The sequence below is a fragment of the Penaeus chinensis genome, chromosome 10 (genome assembly GCF_019202785.1).
Source record: "Penaeus chinensis breed Huanghai No. 1 chromosome 10, ASM1920278v2, whole genome shotgun sequence".
Lineage (NCBI taxonomy): Eukaryota > Metazoa > Arthropoda > Malacostraca > Decapoda > Penaeidae > Penaeus > Penaeus chinensis.
This window is the reverse complement of record NC_061828.1, coordinates 19,477,869-19,484,976: the sequence shown is the minus strand read 5'-3', so window position 1 is coordinate 19,484,976 and position 7,108 is coordinate 19,477,869.

The following is a 7,108-nucleotide window of genomic DNA, read 5'->3' as shown; positions in this document are numbered from 1 at the left end:
TGCGTGCCTCTGTCGACTGGACCTTGTACTTGGGGCGAAAAAAACATCGTTTCCCTGACATGGTTGGGGAGGGTAGGGGGGGTAGGGGGTGAGGGCGGGGGTGATGGGGGGATGGAAAGGTAGGTAGAAGTGAGGGCGTGAGATTTTGAAGGTGGGGTGATGGGGAGGGGGAGGGGGGGTGGAAGAGGTACGGAGAGAGAAGAGGGAGTGGAGGAGAGAAAGAGGAAGAAGAGGGCGGGTGAGGAATAGGAGGAAGAAGAGAGGTAGAGAAGGAGGAAGAGAGAGAGAGAGAGAGAGAGAGAGAGGAGAGAGAGAGAGAGAGAGAGAGAGAGAGAGAGAGAGAGAGCGAGGGAGTGAAGGAGGGGGGGGTGAGGAGGAGGACGGGAGAGAATAGGAAAATGCCACACGACAAGCTCACCGGAATGAAATATTGTGGGTTTCTTTCGTTTTGCAATCTGGACGTTTGTGAGGAGGAGAGGGGAGAGGAGGAGAGGGGAGAGGGGGAACGAGGGTGGGGGAGAAGGGGTAGTTTACTCACGAGGAACTTGTTCTATTCTCACGCAGGAACTAAAGGGTTATACAAAAAAATATGTTGGGGAAAAAAAGGAAAGAAGAGAAGGAACATGACCGCGCCGAAACAACATGGAGAGGGAGAGGGAGGGGGAGAGGGAGGGAGAGAAGGAGAGGAGAAGGAGAGGGAGGGAGATGAAGAGGGAGATGGAGAGGGAGAGGGAGAGGGAGAGGGAGAGGGAGAGGGAGAGGGAGAGAGAGAGAGAAAAAAGAGAGAGAGAGAGAGAGAGAGAGAGAGAGAGAGAGAGAGAGAGAGAGAGAGAGAGAGAGAGAGAGAGAGAGAGAGAGAGAGAGAGAGAGAGAGTGGGAGAAAGAGAGGGAAAGGGAAAGGGACAGGGAGAGGGAGAGGGAGAAGAAGAGGAAGAGGGAGAGGGAGACGGAGAAGGATGGAGAGAGAGGGAGAGGAAGACGGAGAAAGAGAGAACGAAGGAAACGAAAAGCGAAACCTTGAAGAAAAGAAAAGAGCGAAGAGATAGACAGAATAAGAGAAAGAGCTCATAAAAGGCGAAACAAAGAAATCGAGAAAAGGCGAACGAACGGCGCCATGCCTCCTCCGTGCTAACGAAAACCCCTCTCAAACGCCCGTGCTACTTCCTTCCTAAACGCCGCCCACGCCGACGTCGACTAAAAATAATCGCCCATCTTCGCCGGGAATTAAAACGCCCAGAATCACACCGATGGCGAGGCTCATGCGAGTAAAAATACATATCTCCTTTGTTATTCACCGATGCCGCGGCGTCATCTGCTATAACGGAGGAGAAAATGGTTCGAGGCTGAGGGAGATGAGGGGGGGGATGGGGGGGCGAGGGAAGGGGAAGGGGAGGGAGATGAGGGAAGGGGAGGGAGGGAAGGGGAGGGAGGGAAGGGAATGGGGGGGTTGGGAGGGGGTAGAGAGGATGGGAGAGATAGAATGAGGGTGCAAGGGAGAGGGGAAGAGTGGAAGGGAGGAAAGGAGGGAGGGGAAAGGGAAGAAGGGTGAGAGGAAAGCAGGGAGGGAGGGAAAGTAGGTAGATAAATGAAAGAGGAGACGAGGACAGAGAGAGAGAGAGAGAGAGAGAGAGAGAGAGAGAGAGAGAGAGAGAGAGAGAGAGAAGAGAAGAGAAGAGAAGAGAAGAGAAGAGAAGAGAAAGAGAGAGGAAAGGAGAGGAGGAAAAAAGGGAAGAGTTCTATGACAATACCTGTTGCGGAAAGACTATAATCGCTCCCATGTTCTGGAGTCATGTACCTGGGCTACGATGATAATAATAATAATAATAAAAATAATAATAATAATAATAATAATAATAACAATAACAATAATAATAATAATAATAATAATAATAATAATAATAATAATATTAATATCAATAACAATAACAATAATAATAATAATAATAATAATAATAATAATAATAATAATAATAATAATAACAATAATAATAATAATGACAATAAAAATAATCTTTATCATCATCATGAGAATAATAATAATAGTAATAATAATAATAACTATAATAAAGATTATAACGGGGTAATAATGACTATAATATCAGAAGTGATAATCATAATGGTAATAATAATAATATTAATAGTAATGATAATAATAGTAATAGTAATGATAATAATGATAATAGCAATAACAATAATAATAATAATAATAATAATAATAAAATAATAGTAATAATAATGGCAAAATAATAACAAATAATAATAATGATAACAATAACAATAATAATAATAATAATAGAATATAAAAATTTATATATGATAATACTAATGATAATGACGCCGACATCCGGGTGATAATGCTGATAATCATCATATTGATAATAAACATATATGTTATTAACAAAATCAGGATACAGGTTAACAACGTAATTAACAATATTGACACAATAACAGGTATTCCTTTCATTAATTAAACTTTACTAACATTATTATCATTGTTAATTTTCGGTTGCTTGTTAATGCTATCGATATTATGAGAATAATAAGCATTAGCACGATATAACTAGTTTTTGCTGAAGACAATAATAGCGATTTATTTTGTTTTCATTAATTCCACGTAGAATCAACAGGATATCAACAATACAAATTAACATTTTTTACAGTCAAAAATCTAAACACATGGTTATAACAGAGATAACTTCACATTTTCCAATTTTCAGACGTGCTATGATACTTCGCTCGTTTTTATAGGCCAAGCTAAGTTAGCCTGATTTACCTCTATTAAGCAAGTTACCGATTCTATACATGCAACAAGAAGATGAAGATGGTGATGATGAAAATGAAGATGAAGATGAAGGTGAAGATGAGGATGAAGAAGGATGGTGATGGTGAAAATAAATGTAATGGTGATAATAATAATTATTAATCAATAAAAAAATATCATTATCATCATTATTATTATTATTATTATTATTATTATTATTATTATTATTATTATTATTATTATTATTATTATTATTATCATCATCATCATCCTCATCATCATCATTATTATTCTTCCTCCTCTTCTCTTCCTCTTCTTCTTAACATAATACCACAAATGATTCAGAACCATTCATATAAACACCCTTTCTATCGCCAAAATACCAAAACAAGGTGAAAGATAATTTTTCCCTCATAAAACTTATTACGAATAAGTGGACAGTTACAACGAAAAACTGTTAGGCGATTTGCGGTTGCCAAATAAGGTAACTTAAGGGCTGGTCCTTGCTTAATTTCTTCGTTTATTTTCTTTCTTTTTTCGTTTTCTCTTTTTTTCATTTTCTTTTGATTTTTTTCTCATTTTTGGAAAAATTCTTGATCAATTCATTTCGTGTTTTTTTTCTTCTATTTTACCTTTTTTTTTTTTAAATATTTTGTCATTTCTTTTTCTTTTGAATTCCATGACAAAATCATATCGTGTTTTTGTCTCTCTCTTTTCTCTTTGCCTTTTCTTTTTCTTCGGAATTTCTTGATCAATGCACTTCGTTGTTATTTTTTAAGGGGGGGGGGAGGGGGGAATTTGGAGGAAAATGTTGCTTTTCTTTAACTTTTTTTTTTGTCACTATGTATTCTTCACTGATTTTCTCTTCTCGTGTTCTTGTGTTCTTCCTTTTCGTTTTTTTTTTCCCTTTGATCTAGCTTTATTACATTTATCTAATTTTATCTATTTATTTTTCCTCTCCATTTTTTTTTTTTTTTTTTTTTATCCCCCGACCTCTTCTTTCATTTCTATTTCCTCTTTCTTCCTTCCACTTGTATTTCCATCCCCCGTCTTTCATATCTTTGCTTTACGTTATCCTTCCATTTTTCTCTCCTCCTTCCCTCTTTTCCTTTCACTTCCCTCTCTCCTTCATCCCTTTTCTCCTCTCTTCTTCCATTCTTACTCCCTCCACGTCCCTCCCTTACCCCCCTCTCCTACTCCACCCACACTTCCCCCTCCCTCACTCCCTTTTTCCTCCCTTCCCCTCCCCTTCCTTCCTCTTCCCCCACACCATCCCCCAGCCAGTCTTCTTCCCCCTCCCCCCCCCTCCCCCCCACCTCCCTCAGCCAGTTTTCTTCCCCCTCCCCCTCCTCCCACTCCCCCCACTCCCCCCACCACCCTCAGCCAGTCGCCTTCCCGCCCGCGCGATGAACAAGCGCCTCCCCCAGGTATCCGCATGATCAATGTTCTCGTTACATTAATAGCGTACAGCTGGCAACACCTCCGGCTCTCGTGTCCTCGTGATTGGCCACTCGCCCGTCACTCAGGCCACGCCCCTTCTGAAAGCCACGCCCCTCTGAGCTCTTCCTCTCCCCCCCCCCCGCCCCCCATCACTCCCTCCCTTCCTCCTCCTCCTCCTCCTTTCTGGCCACGCCCACGCTTTGGCTTTACCTGTCTGCCTGCCACTAACGCCTCTAACGGGTGCTCTGAACTCGGAGGTGCGAAGGGGAGAGAAAGAGAGAGGAAGAGAGAAGAGAGGGAGAGACAGGTGGATAGAGAGAAACAATAAATGACGATTAAGATTGAGAAAAAGAAAGAGAGAGAGAGAGAGAGAGAGAGAAAAGAAGAGGCTAGAGAAAAGAGAGCGAGGGTGAAATTATATTCATGCACGTTCTCAATAGCTGAGGTAAAATCCTACACCTGTCCTTTCCCCTCAGTTCTTCCAACTCCTCCTCCTCTTATTCCCCGCCTCCCTCCTCCCCGCCTCCCTCCTCCCCTCCTTCCCCTTCCCCTCTGCCTGCGTAGGTTTGCCCGTGCATGTATACAGAATGTAATATGTTCACTAAAGTTGTACACAAAAGGGCGCAAGCCACGAAATACACCAATAATTCCCTTAGTTTCTGGCCAAGTGCTGTCGCGTGTGGGGTGGGGGAAGGGGGGAGGGGGAGGGGGGGAGAGAGGAGAGAATGCAAGAGAGGAGGGGCGAGGGAAAGGGATTTGGTTGGGGAGGTGGTAGGGTGAAGAGGAGGGGGAGGAGGTGGAAGGGAGAGGGGGGAAGGAGAAGGAGTAGGAGGCGAGGGAGGGAGGGAGGGAGGAATCAGAAGTGGGGGGGAGGGAGGCAACGTGAAGCTCTGATTGGCTGTTTCCTGGTGTGTTTATTGGCTAATGTCAGGTGAATCTTTCAGTAGACAAGGTCATGGCATAGTCATTGAATCGACTTCTGGCTTGATGCTTCGTTTCTACCCCTTCCACAGTCCCCCCTTCCCCCCTTCTGCACCCCCCCACCCCTCCACCCCCTAGAGAGATGTTCGTTCAGCTTGCGCATAACATGTCCCCAGCACCCCCTCCTTCCCCCCCACCCTCTGCTCCATGCACGGTTGGGGAAAAGGAGGGATGGGGGGGTGGGGAAGTGCCTTGGATTGGGGGAGGGAAGTGCCAGGGTTAGCAGGAGCGAATTGCCAGGAATGAGGGAGGAGAGTGCCATGGATGAGGGAGGAGAGTGCCATGGATGAGGGAGGAAAGTGCCATGGATGAGGGAGGAGAGTGCCATGGATGAGGGAGGAGAGTGCCATGGATGAGGGAGGAGAGTGCCATGGATGAGGGAGGAGAGTGCCAGGGATGAGGGAGGAAAGTGCCATGGATGAGGGAGGAGAGTGCCATGGATGAGGGGGGAGAGTGCCATGGATGAGGGAGGAGAGTGCCACGGATGAAGGAGGAGAGTGCCATGTTTGAGGGAGGACGAAAAAGGGGGAAACGAATGTATGCAAAAGCGTTATCGAAGCTGTGTGTGCCACTGGGCGTAAAGAAAGAGCGATTTATTTTTTCCTTAGCAATTTTGAAATCACTGATTCAGGCGTGGAAATGTTCTTAAAGATTTGATTTCAAATACAGTTATTATTAAAAGCTATTTCCTCTTTGATTATGCTTTTCTGTTTAAGAAGGTTATTAATGTAACGTATTAATTGTATAAATTATCAAAGAAGGCATTATAAGTCAAACAAAACAATAATAAGCTCTAAAATCATAGACTAATCGTCTGATAAAATAAATAAATAGATAAAGTAAAATGAAGTCAATTAAAACGAGAACTAATTCTGATTCTATAATAAATTATTTATTATAATTCAAATAATAACTAGTATAATCTAAATGATCAGAATTGAATAAATAAATATATATGAAGACCAGGCAAAAGGAATAACGAATAAATGAAATGAGAGACAGAAAAAAGAAACGAAAGAAAAAAACTAGAAAAAAAAAAATCAAAAGAGCTAGAAAAGGGCAGAAGAAAATAGAGAATAAAAAGGAAGGAAGATAATAAAAGAAGAGAAAATGATTAGAAAATAAAACAAATGCAAGAAAAGAAAGAAAGAAAAAACAATAATAATATTATTACAATTGATAATAGAAAAGCATCAGCAGAAGGGACAACAAATATAGAAAATAAAACAAAGAAACTTGAAAGGATAGAAAAAGAAGACGGTAAGACTGAAAAAAAAAAAAAAAAAAAAAAAAAAAAAAAAAAATATATATATATATATATATATATATGTATATTCAAGTAAAAAAAATGAAAGAATGACCAAGAAATAGAGCGAAAGACATTAACTAAAAATAATGAAAATGAAACAAAAACAAACTTCGACAAGAAACAATAAGAAAAAGATGGTTAAAAATAATTCTAAGAATTAGACAGAATGACAGATCCAGTACCAATAAGCGAATAAAATAAAAGATGAATACATAGATAAAAATGAAATAAAAGACAAATAAACAGATAAAAATAAAATAGACAATAAAAAATAAGATAAATCAAAATGAAAAAAATGGGAAAATAAAGTTAAATAATAAACGAAGGTACAGAAAACTAGAAGATAAACGGTAATAGGCCGAGGAAGAAAGACACTGCATGACGCATGACTTTGATAAAAGGTGATAATTTTGAAATAATTTTCTAATGTTCTTCACGACGATGATGTAGGGGTAAGGGAGGGGGGGAGGGAGGAATGGGGGGGGAAGGGTGATGGCGAAGGTAGGGGGGATGTGGGGGGAGTGGGGGGAGGAGTGTGTGTGTGTGTGTGTGTGTGTGTGTGTGTGTGTGTGTGTGTGTGTGTGTGTGTGTGTGTGTGTGTGTGTGCGTATGCGTGT